Source organism: Papio anubis, chromosome 2, assembly GCF_008728515.1.
Source record: "Papio anubis isolate 15944 chromosome 2, Panubis1.0, whole genome shotgun sequence".
Taxonomy (NCBI): Eukaryota; Metazoa; Chordata; class Mammalia; order Primates; family Cercopithecidae; genus Papio; species Papio anubis.
This window is the reverse complement of record NC_044977.1, coordinates 143,969,544-143,987,104: the sequence shown is the minus strand read 5'-3', so window position 1 is coordinate 143,987,104 and position 17,561 is coordinate 143,969,544. Positions and strand designations below refer to the sequence as shown.

The window sequence follows — 17,561 nt, the reverse complement described above, 5'->3', positions numbered from 1 at the left end:
TATTTTTAAAGGTGTTAGAATGATTGGTTTTTAATCAGAGACTACTCACGAAGTTGGCCGAAATATTACTCTGAAACCTTTTTTTTTTTTTTTAATGCATCAGAATCCGGGGCTTTTGGCAGGGCACAGTGGCTCACGCCTGTATCCCAGCACTTTTGGAGGCTGAGGTGGGCAGCTGCTCGGAAAGCTAAGGCAGGAGAATCTCTTGAACCTGGGAGGCAGAGGTTGCAGTGAACCGAGATCGCGCCACTGCACTCCAGCCTAGCGACAGAGCTAGACTCCGTTTCAAAAAAATAAAAATAATAATCCAGTTTTTTTTTTTTTAATGTTCAAATATTCAGACGAATGACAAAACAGTTTATCCAGTGATTTGGCAAACGGTGTTTCAACCAAAATTCACAATCATCTCAACTCCTCATGTTCAAAGTAGAAGGTTCTGAGAATCCATATCTCCTAAGAGTGTCTGTGACATAGGAAGCAAGGCACCTAGGAACCTGAGTGGAAAAATAATGCTGAGGGGACCAAATTCTCTCACTATCACTGACAGAACAAACCTGGTGGAGAGCAAAACATGTTTGTCCTCCTATTCTACAGAGCTGATCTATCCTTCTTTCTTTCTTTCTTTCTTTTTTTTTCACTCTTAAAGAAAAGTAGACACATATAAATATATATAGAGCCAGTAGTTACAAAGAAAACTTTTGATACTATGGAGTATAACTGCAGCCTGTTGGAGGAATAGTAAAAAGATAAACGTGCCTGTACCATCCTCCCAGTCGCTGCTGGTTGCAGTAGATGAGCCTGTGTCTCCCCACAGCCCTATGCTTGCAGCTCACTCTCCTCCTCCAGTCTATTCTTGGCTGTGGATTCCCCTGTGCTCTTTGTGCACTTTAAGTTTAATTTTGCATTTAAAAACTCAATTGGCTCATCTGTTAAGCATTAAGCAGCTCCCTTTTGAGCCACAGGGGGAGCCCTGGGAAAACCCACAGCTGCTGGAACATGGAAAATGGGTTTAAAAAAACAAAACCATTTTGAAACTTTAAAGCATTTTAGCAGCCATGGATTTCCCAATCCTTACCCCCCAAATGGTTCATCTGTTTAACTTTTATCTGGTATTGGAAAACGCAAACCAGAGCATTAAATAGCCCTCAAATGACTTTTTGTTTAATACAAAATGAAAGTAAAAGCTAAGCAAGCCATGTGGGAAGATCTTTGAGAGAGCTATGGCCTGGAATACCTGCAAGCATATTCTCTCTCTAGTTACAGAAACAATTCTGAAATCTAGTCATGCTTGCTAGAAGCACAACTTTTCCCCTCTTTACTTCTTGCCCTCTTTCCCCCCTAAAACAACGGAGAAAACCAGTCCAAACAAGTTCAAATCCCAGTTTATAAAATGACAATAAAAGCAATGAAAAAGTTAATAGGCAGAGGATATTAATCAAATGCTCACTCAAGGTTTTAAGTATCAAAATAATTTGTCATTGACTAAAAACTCATGTTTGATTACAGTTAGATAGGCTCTAGAAAATTTAAATTATTCTTTTTTTCCCATGTTTCCCAAATATTCCCCTAACTAGCCTGAAGCCTCTCTGTGGTAGGGCTCTCAGTCTCATTTTTAGATAGCAATTCCTTTGAATAATGGTAAGACACTTCTATTGAAACAAAAAATATCTGTTGGAAGGGTGACAATTGTAAGCCTATTGTTTATTATTAATATCTAATAGAGGCACAAGTCCCACATGGTAAATCAAAATACCCTAACACCTAGTAAATAGGGTACATGAGACAGAGATATTTGAATTTTAGGATCCTGCCCAGGGTAATTTCTTTGGCCTTGGTAGAGTTTACAATGGTGGAGTTTACAGTGAGAAGCTCGGTGTAGCAAAGGGATAGAGGCACTAGAACGTGGAAGTAAAGAAAAAACCTAACACGTACTGAGTCTCTACTAAGAGCTATCCTGGTTGAAGACAGGAAAGAGAAACCTATGTGACTGAAGAGTGAGTTGAAAAGACACAAAATAAATTCTTAACTTCTTTGCATGGTTTTGCCCTGATGAGACTCACTGGATTCTCATATAGAATTTAAATTATTTTTAATGCACAGGCACTATAATAGTCCAAATCAGATGAATAAACAAAGTCCAAAATATGGTTTATCCAATATCATTCATTGTACTGGTCAATGTCAGATTCAGGAGTAAAATTAAAATTCTTGACTCCAGTTAAATTTTAATCTTGGGATACCTTCTCTGAAATGGTAACATCTCTGAGATGTTAATTGCGGTGGGGGATAGAATGGTTAGTTTGTGAAAAACACATTCATGAAAAGTTTTGCACTATGTGCTTTTAAATAAACATTGTAGTTTCAAAGCACTCAATCTGAATTTTATTTCATTTTATTTCTATCCCTCTCATTCTCTCTGTCTATTTCTGTCTTCATTATATCTATGAATTTATACTTAAAGAGAAATGGCATTAGAGTGGGGTTAATATATTCTGTAGGTTACTCAAACTTCATCATGTGGTACAACAGGATTCTAAATAATTAAAATAGACTAGGTATTAAAAAATAGTGAAATAAAACAATAATGGACAAGTAGTTACATAATATATCTCAAGCCAGATACATACACTGACAAATTCTAAAATTATGAAGAAAGAGTTTAAGTAGCATCTAAACTTTTAAAAGGCCAGAAAAGGTGTCAATTTTCCCTGTCATTAAACATAAATATTAACGTTTCCAACTGAGATAAAGACTAATGATGATAACATATCTGTTTATATATTGGAGATATAGGTTTAAATAAAACATTTAAAATGTCTCAAATATTGGAATACATTGAACAAAATTTTCCAATAAATTGGAGATTTAAGGAAATTGAAATAAAATTATATTTTATCTGTCCGTAACCAGGTTTTCATCATTTTATTTATTTTTATTTTTATTTTATTTTATTTATTTATTTTTTTATTTTTTTGAGAGATGTCTCGGTCTGTCGCCCAGGCTGGAGTGCAGTGGCCGGATCTCAGCTCACTGCAAGCTCCGCCTCCCAGGTTCACGCCATTCTCCTGCCTCAGCCTCCCGAGTAGCTGGGACTACAGGCGCCCGCCACCTCGCCCGGCTAGTTTTTTTTTAATTCTTTAGTAGAGACGGGTTTTCCCCGTGTTAGCCAGGATGGTCTCTATCTCCTGACCTCGTGATCCGCCCGTCTCGGCCTCCCAAAGTGCTGGGATTACAGGCTTGAGCCACTGCGCCCAGCCCATCATTTTATTTTTAACATTTTCACATTTAATTTTGAGATGTATTGTTGATTATTTTTTTAGATGTACTCATTTATTAACAAACGTATATTTAATTCTGCAATGTGTGTTTGTGGTGGAGTGAGCTGCCTTGTTGCTGTTGCTGACTATCTAGTATTTATGCCCTTTCCTTATGTTAGGGAAAACACCTACTGTGTAGATTAACAAGGCGCAAAAACCTGCTTCTTGTTATGAAAGATAAAGAGCAGTTTTCTCCATTCACATATTAGATTTTTTTTAAAAAATCTAGTTTTCTGAATGTAGAGTAGGAACATGTGTCATAGTCTTGTCCATTAAAAAATTTATTTCTAAAACACAATGAGTCAACTTTGCATCCTTACTCAAGTACTTTTGGAATAGTATGTATGCTAGCTCTTTGAGATCTTTCTTAGGATCTACAATGAATAGAAAATAACACTGGATAATTTCAACAGAAAGGGAATATAGTGTCATTGAATGGCCAAAAGGCTCAAGAACCAGACTCTGACAATGAGTGGAAAAAAAGCAAATCCACACTTCTAAGAATACAGCCAATGTCTCAGTATCACATCAGTCTGATTAGAACATTACTGCTCTCCATGTGCCATTGACAGCACCACCAGCCATACTTCATCACCACCATGCCACTTACCACCAAGAATATTCTTTTTGCATTCTTGCCCTCAATTTTCTCTCTTCTTTTTCTGGAAAACCTTTTAGTCATATGATCATCTTTGTCCTTTTTTCTTTGGGCTTCATTGTTACTGGAGTCTACAATTTTGGGACAATTCTACAGTTTTGTTTTGTAATCATTCAGTTGCAGTTTTGTAAAGTCATAGTTTCAGTATCCAAGAACTTTCTCATTCTACATTCCCTTTTCATAGCATCCTGGTCTTGCTTTGTGCATATAAAATTATCTCAAATTTTGCTGAAGATACTAGTTAGCACACTATTTGTTCCAAATTATTTACTTGCTCTATGGCTGCTAGTATCTATTGTTTTGTTTATTTTATGTTGCAGGCTTTCCTTTAGGTGGCAGGTAATCCGTGGTTGCTGATTCATATTTAAATACAAGACAAGAGAAAGTCTAATTGAAAGCACGTTTTGAGTGCATGGGTGGGACTTTGCAATGAGTGCTATTTATTTTTGGGTGAGTGGGCTGAGACCTAGCAATTATGCCGTAGGACTGCTAAATCTCTTAGTTCACCTCAGATATTTTATTCAATTCCTTTACAAAGGAGTTCTGAAATTTCCTTTTTTGGGGTAAGCATCTTATTGTTGAAGGGGAAAGATTACTAGGCATGCAGACTTCCCTGCTTTCAGCCTTGTTTCTCACACCCTCACTAGGTGCTAGATTTCTTTGAGCCTGATGCCCCTTTGGAATTGTATCAGGCCGATGGGCTCATTCTTGGTAATAGCCCCGACACATGTATTTTGTACTGTGTTTTGCTCTGATCTGGCTAATTAATTGGTAAACAACCCACCAACTGCCCACTTTCCAACAATTAATTAAAGGTTCTTCTACACTCTTTTCTTATATTCCATAGTTGTTTAATTCCTTCCTCTTATTTATATTGTTTTTAACATAATTAGATTCTCACAAATAGGTTCCTAAAGAAGAATATTTTCAAATGTTTAAAACATAAATTTTAAAATCTTAAAAAAATCATGTATACAATTTACATGGCTTTAATGCAACTATTATTATCTTGTGATTTTTGGAAGATAATTATTACTTTGTATTTATGACTTAAATCTAAGACTAGCCGCGCGCGGTGGCTCAAGCCTGTAATCCCAGCACTTTGGGAGGCCGAGACGGGTGGATCACGAGGTCGAGACCATCCTGGCAAACACGGTGAAACCCCGTCTCTACTAAAAAATACAAAAAACTAGCCGGGCGAGATGGCGGGCGCCTGTAGTCCCAGTTACTTGGGAGGCTGAGGCAGGAGAATGGCGTAAGCCCGGGAGGCGGAGCTTGCAGTGAGCTGAGATCCGGCCACTGCACTCCAGCCCGGGCGACAGAGCGAGACTCCGTCTCAAAAAAAAAAAAAAAAAAAATCTAAGACTAAAATTATGTTTTAAGCACATATTTTTCATTTAATTAATTTTTTAGCATGAAATGTGGTAAACCTACAGGCAACAACAGAGAATAAGAAAACAAACACCCATGTATCATCCACGCAATGCTACCAAATTCAAATATTGGAAAAAAATGTCTTTCAAATTATTTTTCAAAATAAAACAGTGTATATCTTGCTGAATCCCCAATTGAATTTCTACTCTAAACTCCCTCCTTCTCTAGAGATAACCGCTTGTTTGAATCTGATGTTTACCATTCCCATCTATGTTTTTCTACAATTACTGAAAAGAGATCATAATAATGACATTACAAATTAAATATATAATCATAATGTGTGTCATTTTAACATTTGCTTTCATTTGAAATTATGGTTTCTTATATTCGCCATGTGTCTCTAGTTAATTTATTTAAACTTTTGTAGTATTTTATTGTATAAGTAAACAAAAATATAATTTTAAAAAATTCATTTTATTTTTCTGATGCATATTCAGATAGTTTCCAGTTTTCACTGTTATATAAACCTGGCAGTGAGTTTTTGTGCTTTTATATGAGAGTTTTTCTAGAGTAAATATGTAGAAAAGGAATTTCTTAGTGAACTTTACAAATTTTCTAGGAAATAGTTCAGCAATTAAAAAAAACAAAAACTAAAGATACATTTATTTTAAAAAGCAACAATTGCACTCCTAGGCATTTATTCCAGACAACTGAAAATTATATCCATACAAAAGCCTGTATATGAATGTTTGTAATAACCAAAATTTGGAAACAACCAAAATGTCTCTCTATAGGTAAATGGTTACACAAACTGTAATAATATATCCATGCTATAGAATACTACCCAGCAATAAAAAGGAACAAACTGTTGGCACATGTAACAACTTGAATGAATTTCAAAGACATTGTGCCGAGTGAAAAAGTCAATCTCAAAAGATCACATACACATAATTTTATTTACATAATGTTATCAAAATGGCAGAATTATAGAGACAAAAAATCGATTACAAATTTCCAGGGATTAGAGATGGTAGATAGGAGGCAAGGTGTGATTGTGAATATAGGATCACAGGAGATCTTTGTGACAGTGGAATAGCTCTGTGTCTTCATTTCAGTGGTGGTTACACAAACCTACACATGTGATAAAATAGTATAGAACTGAACACACATTATATTAATGTCAGTTTCCTGGTTTTGATATTGTACTACAGTTTGTAAAATGTAGTCATTTGGGGGAAACTCGGTGAAAGATACAGGGAATTTCTCTGTACTATCTGCAATTTTCTGTGAGTCTATAATTATTTCAAAATAAAAAAGCTTAAAAAATAACATGGTGAGTGTTCTTGTGATGATATATGAGAGTTTCTCTAGAGCAAATATATAGAAAAGGAATTGTTTGGTCAGCTTTACAAATTCTCCAAAGTAACCACGTCATTTCATACTACCATCAGCAATGACTGATAAATTGCGTTTCCACAAATTCTTGTCAAAACTTAACCTTGTCAAACTTTTTAAATTTCTGGCAATCTGGCACGTATATAATTATATATTTAATTATATTTCATTATTGTTTTACTCATGTTTTCTTAAGTGCTACTGAGTATGATCATATTTTCACATGTCTATTAGCCATCTTAATTCTTAATTAATTTTCATGCCCTTTAACCAATTTTGTAATGGATTATTTGCTTTTTTTTAATTGATGTGTACTAGTCTTTTGTTGTTGTTTTGTTTTGTTTTGAGATAGAGTCTCACTCTGTTGCCCAGGCTGGAGTGCAGTGGCATGATCTGGGCTCTCTGCAACCTCTGCCTCCCAGGTTCAAGAGATTCTCCTGCCTCAGCTTCCTGAGTACCTGGTTTTACAGGCGAGTGCCACCACGCCTGACTAATTTTTGTATTATTAGTACAGATGAGATTTCACCATGTTGGCCAGGCTGGTCTCAAACTCCTGACCTCATGTGATCCACCCACCTCCGCCTCCCAAAGTGCTGGAATTACAGGTGTGAGCCACCGTGCCTGGCCTCTTTTTTTTGTTTTTATGTGGCAAAAATATATTTTCCATTCTGTGGCATTGTTTTAAAACATTTTATAGTTTTTGAACATGAGTTTATATTCATATAAGTGAGTTTATCATTTTTACCTGTTTCTTTTAATATGAATATGTTTCTAAAATTCATTGTGTTTATTTTTGTTCTTTATTATAGGTGGTTAATTATTTGTGTATGCTGTGATTGTGATTTAGATATTTATATCTAACTATGTCTATTATTCATCCAGTTGTCCCAGCAACCCGTTTTTTATGAATACATATTTTCTCCTTTGATTTGTCATCTATAAAGTCCTTTATCACGTGTAAATCTTTGTATGTTCAAATGTGCATTACTATATTCTCTGTTTTTTTCCCCTTGACTTGGTTGTCAGCCCTGTGCATGAATATCACACTATATTAGCTGCATATTGGTAGCTAAGTAGGCAAGTCCTCCACTTTTTATTCTCAGATTTTTTGTCTCTTTTTTGTCCCCTGATTTGCCAATATTACTATATGTTTGTCAAATTTCCTAATCTGTGTTAGAATTTTGATTGGACTTGTATCATATTTACAGATTACTTTTTGTAATACTTTGCCATCATGAAAGAACTAAACTTCTGCATTTTATTTTGCTATTAGGAAATGTTAGCAACTTTTATTTCTAGATAATTATAAAAGTAGTAATACACTAAGATGCATATAAAATATCATAAAACATAGTAATAATGTTTGGTTGTGTCCCCACCCAAATCTCACCTTGAAATGTAGTTCCCATAATCCCTACATGTAGTGGGAGGGACCTGGTGGGAGGTAATTGGATCATGGGAGTGTTACTTCCATGCTGTTCTCATGATAGCAAGTAAGTTCTCAGGAGATCTGATGATTTTATAAAGGGCTTTCCCCCCTTTTGCTCATTCTTCTCCTTTCTGCCACCATTTAAGAAGGATGTTTGCTTCACTTTTTACCATAATTGTAAGTTTCCTGTGTCAAACTGTGAGTCAATGAAACCTTTTTCCTTTATAAACTACCCAGTCTCAAGTACGTCTTTATTAGTAGCATGATAACGAACTAATACAGATAGTGCTGATTTTGTTGTGTTGTTGTACAAATATCATAGAGCAGATTAAAATACAATAATAATTTTGAAGATTTGGTAAGTTTTATGTAACTCTGCATCACAGGTGATTTAAGATAAATGCAATCCACTGATAATTAATATCTTCTAACACACCTATAAATGTAAATTCATTTAAATGATTAAAAGTCAGCTCTGTAATAAAACAATTTGACAAAAGGGGTTTGAACTCCTTAAGAAAATCAGAAGACACATTAGAGTATATCTGTTATTTATGAGAAAGAGTGAGAAATAGTTATCAAAGCTTATTTGAATGATTCACCTTAGTTGAAATAATTTGCTTCATAAGTTTACTTTAATTGAAGATGAATCTTTTATTATAGGAATATTTATATTTTCGATTTAATATTTCCTTTTTCAATGAGGGGACTTGTACTATTGTTTCCATAGCATCTTTCTGATAATGAGTCTTCTCATCCATGAACATGGTATATACTTGCAAATATTCACTGCTTCTTTTATGTCTTTCAATAATATCTTGAAGTTTCTTCATAAGAGAATTGCACATTTGTTTAGGTTTATTTATAGGTAAGATTTGTTTTGTTTTTGTTCCTATAGAACGTTAAATCTATGCCTTTTCTAATTGGCAATCATTAGTATAGGAATAACATTGATTTTTGTACATAAGTCTTTCATCTAGAAAATTTGATGAATTAGTTTATTAGCATTAATAGTATGTATGCTCTCTGGAGTTATCTTGGCAGGCAATTAAGTAGTTTCCAAGTAGGGAGAGTGGTGTAAATGTTTCATAGTTTGTTTCTTATGAAGGATTATTTTAATATTATCTTGAAGCTTTAATTATAAGCATATCATCTTATTACATTTATATCTTCTCAGTATACTTTTACTTTTGTTGTTATGAAGTTTCCTTTTCATCCTTTCATCCTTTCATTCATTGTTTCTGAGGCAACAGTCATCATATACTAACTTCTTATCAGACATTGTTCTAAGTTCTACAAATGTACAAAACCGCTTAATTCTCACACAGACCCATTAGACAAATACTATTATTATCCTATGTTTATTAAAAAGAACAATGGGGCTGGGTGTGTTGGCTCATGCCTGTAATCCGAATACTTTGGGAGGCCAAGGCAGGTGTATCACCTGAGGTCAGGAGTTCTTGAGCAGTCTGGCCAACATGCTGAAATCTCGCCTCTAGTAAAAATACCAAAATTAGCCAGGCATGGTGGCTGGTGCCTGTAATCCCAGCTACTCAGTAGACTGAGGCAGGAGAATTGCTTGAACCTGAACCTGGGAGGCAGAGGTTGCAGTGAGTGAAGTTTGTACCACAGAACTCCAGTCTGGGTGACAGAGTGAGACTCTGTCTCAAAGACAATGGAAGCACAAAAGAGAGATTAAGTAATGCTGCTCGAATCGACACCACTAACATCTACTTGGGGCTGAGGTTCAAAGTCAGGAAATCTTATTTCAGCATCTGTGCCAGTATACTTGATATTAATATTGCTACAAAGAGTTTCTTTTGAATAGCATGTCAATGATATTTATTCTTTCATTTTTTAATTTTCTGTGTGACTTTGGAACAATGTCATTGTGATCACACATTTTTAGAACTGCACCAACCACCTCGAACTTTTAAGGGGATGCATTGCCAAATGCTGAAGTATGGAAATCACGTATATAATGATGAATGAGCCATTCTTGAAACTGTACATTTTTACTTCTTGTTATATGTGGTAACTTCCTCATTGCTAAGCTACTTTGGTTAGTTGTTCTGTTAGTTCTAGCTGTAATTATTCTAACTGGAGAGAGGTTTATAAACTATTTTCTCTTAATGGTTGATCTAAGGTAAGTCCACGGCTTGTGGAGAAACTCAGTAGATTGGGGCAGCATTGAGGGTGATAAGTGACCCTAGAAGAGGATATGTTTTAGGTGGAGGAGAAAGATCTGCAATAGAAACTATGAATTCTCTTTTGACTTGGCAATACTGTTTATACATCTAAGTGAGAATATCACAAAGGAAGCAGATAACTGAGTCTACTATTCAGAGGTGGTATCAGAGTTGAAGACATATATTTAGAAGTAATTTGCATATAATGGATACATATTGATGTGGGAATGGATGCATTTATCTGAAGAGAAAGTCAAGCCACTGCGAATATTTTCAAAATTCCTCAATTATTTCCTTGTAAGTGTGTCAACAACTTTGAAGATATACAATTATCCAGCTAATATTAACCATTTAATAAAAATTCTCACTCTGTTCCATTTTCATCAGAGTCCACCTGCCCCAATGTCTTTTTCTTAAAACATATCAGTGGTTTTCTACCTTACTTAGAGAAAAAAAGTTTAAAAGATAACACTGTGCTGTTCACAAAGAACGTTTCTGATTTTATTCTCCTTCCTATCTACCTACTTAATACTGTACTAGCATTATTATATAATTGCCACTCTTTTCTTCTGTAATAGTCTCCCTACTTTGTCCTCTTTGTTGTTTTTCTTCCCTTTCTACCAATTCTACGTCTCAAAATTCTAAAGAATGGTATACCAGAAGAGTCTAGGATTTCTCCATTTGGGGAGAGAACAATGAGAGAGGAGAGGAAGAACATAGGAGAGGTTGGGAGGGTGAGATCTTCAGGGATGATGATGATGTTAGTCATTTTTTTTTTTTGCCCCTTCATGTAGAATTATGATGTCTAGTATCAGAATGTTTTAAAGAAAGAAGGTGGGTCCTTCTCAGTTCACTGCTGCTGAGAAGGGCATTGAAAAATGGACTTCTGATTTGATGACTTCAGCAAGAGCTATTTCAGTAGCATGATGCTGATAGAAGCAGACTGTGTGGGCTAAGAAAGGAAGGTGAGGAAATGGAGGGAGAAGGATAGGTCACCCACTAAAGAAGTTTGGCTTTCTGGGAAAGAAGAGAGTTAGGCCAGTGCTGTGGGTGCCTTGGAGATAGGACAAGATTGGTGATTGTTTTGAAATGGGTGATACTAGTGTTTGCTTAAAAGCTGAAAAGAATCTACTTTGACTATGCAAAAGGAAAAAGGAGAAAATTGGCTGGGCGCAATGGCTCACACCTGTAATCGCAGCATTTTGGGAAGGCTGAGGCGGGTGCCTCACCTGAGGTCAAGAGATTGATACCATCCTGGCTAACATGGTGAAATCCCGTCTCTACTAAAAATACAAAAATTAGCTGGGAGTGGTGGCATGTGCCTGTAGTCCCAGCTACTTGGGAGTCTGCGGCAGGAGAATCGCTTGAACCTGGGAGGCAGAGGTTGCAGTGAGCCTAGATCGTGCCACTGCACTCCAGTCTGGCAACAGAGCGAGACTCCATCTCAGAAAAAAAAAAAAAAAAAAAAAAAGAAAGAAAGAAAGAAAAGAAAAGAAAAGAAAGAAAAAAGGAGACAATCCTCAGAGCATGTTTCCAGATGAAGCAGCAGGGAATAGAATCTAAAACACAGGAGAAGAGACTGCCTTAGATACATTCTGGATCAAAATATTTAACAAAGAAAGAGAGGAGCATGTACAAAGATGATGTGTTTCTGTTCCCCACATTTTAGAAATTTAAGCACATTACAATTAATTTTGATTACTATGTTCCTATTATTTTTTCCCTTATATCCCTTCTTATATATTAGAAAATCCTTTAAAATTGCAATATATGATTAAAAAGAAGGGACTGTAATTCCAATGTTTTTATATGACATGGAAAATAATAGTTCAACTAACTATTTGCTGTAATAATAAAGACCAGAAGCAAAAACCAAAGGCCAGGATCCTAGAGTCTTTCATGTTGACCTCTGTTCTATTATGAACTTCAAAATCTGTTTTACATCAGACTCTGCAGGAAATAGAATAGGAGAACATGAGAAAGGAATATATCCTGCTAAGGTTGCCTAGATCCAAGGGGACTGGTGATGTTACTAAAGAGAAACAAATAGCAATTGTTTAAAAACAGGGTTTTCAATATGAGTAAAAACGCTTTGATGTCAGTTGATTTTTTTAAAAGAGAGAAAGATGCAGATTTTAGCAAGAAAATATCAAAAGAAAACCCAGAGTGACCAAGATAATGTCCAAGAAGGAAAACTGCAAGGAAGTGAGTATGGATAAAGCCACAGAGCATAAAAGCATCAGTCTTCTATTAGAATTTATGTTGATTATTTAAAAAATTTCTTTAGTCATATAAAAACTTTAACATCTTTTTAAAAAAAAAAATAGAACATGTGTTAAATTTAGGAGAATAAGGTTTACGTATGATAAATTATTCAGAATCTTTTGCGTGGATAGCATATATTTTATTAATTTTTCAAATAAAAAGTATATTGTCATAGTGTTTCTTGTTTTTATCCTCCCTTTTACCTCAGCATTGATTTCAAGACTGGTATTAGTGTGATGTTATTTACCCTTTCCTGACAAGGTTAAAAGCATTATTAACTGACCTGAGTTTCACTGGATGCAGTATGGTAATAATCACAGTAATAAGTAAACAACCGTACAACTACAAGTACCATGTCCACAGAATCTATCTGGATGAATCAACAATTTACATGCTCTAGAGAAAATTATTTCTTCATATGATACTGCACTCAACATAAGGGTCATGTCAGGGAGTCCAAAGCACACGCTTAAAATAATTTACTCCATATAATATATAGTTTTTCATTTAATGTAATTCAATTACTCCCTCTTTAACTTGCAGGGATAAAGTTAGTGAGAAGGAGCACAAAATACATACAATCTTATTTTCTACCTGGTAAATATTGCCCCATCATTTAAGATTCAAATCTCATGCATTCTATGTGTCTTTCTGAAAGTACTTCTCCCTAGTAAAACTAGTATCTCTCTCTCTCTCTCTCTTGCACTTCTAACCTGGGGAGAGGAAATAGAATAAATGCAAACTACTCTATTCTTAATGCAATTATTTGTTATATGTATGTATGATTTTAAAATATTTGTATTTTTACTTTTTGGCAGGATAAGACTCACTTGTTTGCATTGCAATGATATACTAATTAATGTTGCATTTGGAAGGATATAGAAAACTCGATAATCAAAACCTGAATACAGTCTGACTGTATATTTTAAACTTGTGAATAAGACAGAATTGAAATCAAGATAAAATAGACCTGAACATCTTTTAATAACTCAAAAATTAGCTTGATATGAATATCAAAAAAGTATACATTGGTTTCATTTTCTTGAAATAATTCTAAATCTTCTACTCAGAGAAAAATAGGAAGAAGAAAAAATATTCTTAAGAAATTATTTCTTTAAACATATTTAAATCTTTAAAAAATTCTGATGCTGAGCTGATTATGAAAACTCATCATCTTTCATATTAGAAAAGTTTAAATTGCTAGTTTAAGCTTGCTAAAAATATTTTTATTGCATTCTCGGTAATTTCCCTTGAAAGCATTTCTAAAGGCTCAGGAAAACATTTACAATTTTATAAAACCTTTCAAATTAATTTATAAGTTAACTAGGAGCTTCTTTTTGGGAGACTCAAAACAGTGGGTGACCTTATATCCATAATGTGTATATTTAAATGTTTTATTACAACCAAGTGAATTAGAATTGAATTACTTAACTTTAGATACCCCATTTCATTTAACTGCAATCTGTTTGGCCTTTTAGTTAAACCAATTTAATTCCACTTTAAACAATTGCAAATTCACTTTTGTATGTTCTGTTTTACTTAATTTTCAACTGTAGCGTGGCTTTGAGTAGGCAACATGAGAAAATACTGACCAAATTTGGTGTGTTCACTGGTGTTTTATCCCATCAGATGCTTAGGAAAATCAATATTTCCGTGTCATCTTGATCAGTGAGATATAATGTCTTGAGCCCCTTGTGTCCCTAGTGTTGCATTCCCTTGGTTCACCTGTAAAAATAAAATAAAACTCACTGTTGCTATGGCAACCAACTGTGTGCAGGTGTAGTCTAACAGCGCATTGCCTCAGCCATATCTTTTATCTTCTGTCCCAGGGTGTCTTTACTTTTATATTTGTTCTATTTGTTTTTTAATAAATGCTTTAAGGACTATACATTTCCCTCTGTGTAGCACGTCAATCACATTCACATGATGAGCTAGTGTTCTCATTGTTGATTTCTAATTAGAATTTAATTTTAGCGTTGGTCTCTCAAATTTACCCAAGGGTTGCTTTAAAAAGTCTTCTTAATATCTGAGTGAACATTTGTCTTTATTTCAAAAGTTTATTGCCTGAAAATGTGGCCTGAGTGATTTCTGAATCTGCGGTTTTCATTGAGATTTTCATTGTACAAAAGATAACATGATCCTTTTTATGGAATGCCCATGGATACTAAACACTTTTATGTAACAGGATGTTACATTGAAACTCTTTCTATGTCGGGTTTGGCTGAGGTCACAAAAAATTAATGGTAAGTATTTTCACATTCCACTGTAAGGGACTATATACCAAGTCAGACAGCTCTTGCAAAGAAAATCCTAAAAATCACTTTCAAAAACATCTTGTACATGTAAATTGCAGCCCTAGACTTCAGTCAGAGATAAATTAATAAATCAAGAGAAAGAGGCCTTTTCTGGAAAGAATTACTGATGGACATTAAATACTACCCACCCCTCTGTGTCAGAATGAGATATCCATTAAATTCACTTCAAGTATCTTATGGGAAAGACTGTACTGAGAATACTCAGAGAGATTGATCAGACACACTCTTGAGAAATTTAAAGAATGTAAAGTGTATGAAGCTCCTGTGGCATCAGAGTAGAGGGCTACAGTGAGAGCATTTCCGCTGACAGTGGGTCCAAGATGTGCATTTCCCGATGTTAAGGCTACATTGGTGGGGAGTGGTCTAAGCTTGACATTCACTCCACTGATTCTGTCACATGTGAAAGCTGATCAAAGGCAAGCTTTCCAAACTACTCACACTTTGTATCGGATTATAAACTGAAAAAGAGATTACATGTGAAATTATCCAGTCAGTTCCAACTAAATGTTCTTTATATAATACTACACACGTATTATTTGGGGTAGTGGTAAAGTTCCTTTAAAGGGATGCTTCTCTTCCCAGCAGCAGTATAAATCATCATCATAGACGGAGTCCAGTACAATGACTATTGTCAGAGTCAGGTCTGTAGTGTCTAGCCAGATTCTTCAAGTGTTAGGAGAACAGAAGAGAAGCTGAGACCCTGCAGTGGGAGAAAGTGCCTTTGAACTATGAATCTTAAGGCTTTCCTTATCTATAGCAAGAAACCCCTTTTCTGTGATTTATTCTCCAGGTGTGTGATTCCTTTTTGAACGTTTCCTATGATTGGCTATGTGTAAATTAACTAATCCTAAAGTTTTAATCCCAGATAATATTAGCACACAGATGTTCATTCTGCTGTCCCACTTGTATTATGAAAGGTTTCATAGATTTGCAAAGTAAACAAGCCTCATTTATTGATGCAAAGAGAATACTGTGGCCATAATTGGGGTTTAGCATCACAATTCATGTACTTATACTCTTTAAGCTCAGTGACTACGTGTTACTCATACGCAGAGATCAGCAGGGGTCATTTTAGAAACATCTCAAGATGGCTATCTGGGGTGAGGGGAAGGCAACCTCTGTGAAAAGAGGAAAAAGTCATCTCTGGACCTGAGCTACCAACAACAGGATATTTTTTTAAATGCCTCAAGGGAACCAATTTTTAGATGTCTCCAAAGGAACCCATATACTCCTCAAAGAAAGAATAAGTTTTAACATCTGCCATGGCTATAATTATATCAGTATCAATCAAGAAAGCCATTTTGTCCCTTACTTTCCCTCCCTTCCCTGCTGTGGCATTGGAAGAGCCCGGGGAGTAGGAGGGAGAAGCAATAGACTCATAAGCAAGGAAAGTATTGCAGAAGTGGCCTATGCTCCCCTCCTTTCCTTCCCACTGAAGGCTTCCTATCAAGACGGGAAATAGGGTGCCTGGGGTGAGGCAGAAGCTCTAATGTAGAATAAGGCTCAGAGTTTCAACTATCGCAAGGAGCTGGATATTTTAGCTACTGAATTAGGTGTGCATTGTGAGTCAAAGTGATTGAAGAATTTTTTTAGTTTCTTAAAGTGATTATAAAAATCATAGATTTCACCCAAGGAGAGGGAAAGAGTAGCTCCACAGTGTATTGATTTGGGGTGGAAGTAGTTGATTTCATAAGTCCCATTTCTTTAATGATTGCCTTGTATATTTATGATCAGTTTTTTTGTGTGTGTTTTGTTATTTAAATTATCTGTATCAGAGGTTAGCAAAGTACAGTGACAGGCCACATATCATCTATCATCTATAACTGTAAACCAAGTTTTACTGAAACGCAGCTACATCATATATATATATATATATACACACACACACACACACACTTCTTTTTTTTTTTTTTTTTTGAGACAGAGTCTCACTGTGTTACCCAGGCTGGAGTGCAGTGGCGCAGTCTCAGCTCACTGCAACCACTGCCTCCTGGGTTCAAGCGATTCTCCTGCCTCAGTCGCCCAAGTAGCTGGTACTACAGGCGCGTGCCACCACACCTGACTAATTTTTATATTTTTAGTAGAGACGGGGTTTCGCCATGTTGTTCAGGCTGGTCTCGAACGCCTGACCTCAGGGGATCTGCCTGCCTGGGCCTTCCAAAGTGCTGGGCCTACATCACATGTTAATGGTTGCTTTCACATTACAATAACAGAGTTCAGTTGTGTGGCAGAGACACATGGCCTTCAAGTCTAAAATGTTTCATATCTGGCTCTTTGCAGAAAAAGTTTGTTACCTTTGACTTACATCTTTCTTAACTTTTACTCAATCACTTTCTAAAAGGGTTGTGTAAATGTCTACCACTGTGAAATTCTCAACTGGTGAATTAAACACTCACCTGGTATTTACATCAGCTTTTACTTTAAAAGTTTCTAAAGCCATGTTGCAGTTTCATGACTGCTGTATCTTATTAGCCTATAATGTTATCACCATCCATTATCCTTTTTCCCCTTTGAATGTACTTCACCTTGAATTCTCTTTTGTCCATTCTCAGTATTGATATATCTGTTTTCTTTGAGTTACCATTTACCTAGTACTTAATCACCATTACTTAATATTCA

The 17,561-nt window shown here is 35.4% G+C and overlaps 1 long non-coding RNA gene across 2 annotated transcripts in view; it reads right to left on the bottom strand.

The window, feature by feature from the left end:
- LOC103882295 overlaps positions 1 to 16,813 on the bottom strand; it is a 114,849-nt gene extending 98,036 nt beyond the window's left edge. For both annotated transcript variants that reach the window (XR_004182261.1, XR_001900041.3), the window contains exon 1: positions 14,220 to 16,813. This is a non-coding gene — a long non-coding RNA (uncharacterized LOC103882295). The remainder of the gene's footprint in view (positions 1 to 14,219) is intronic.
- Positions 16,814 to 17,561: the final 748 nt, after the last annotated feature.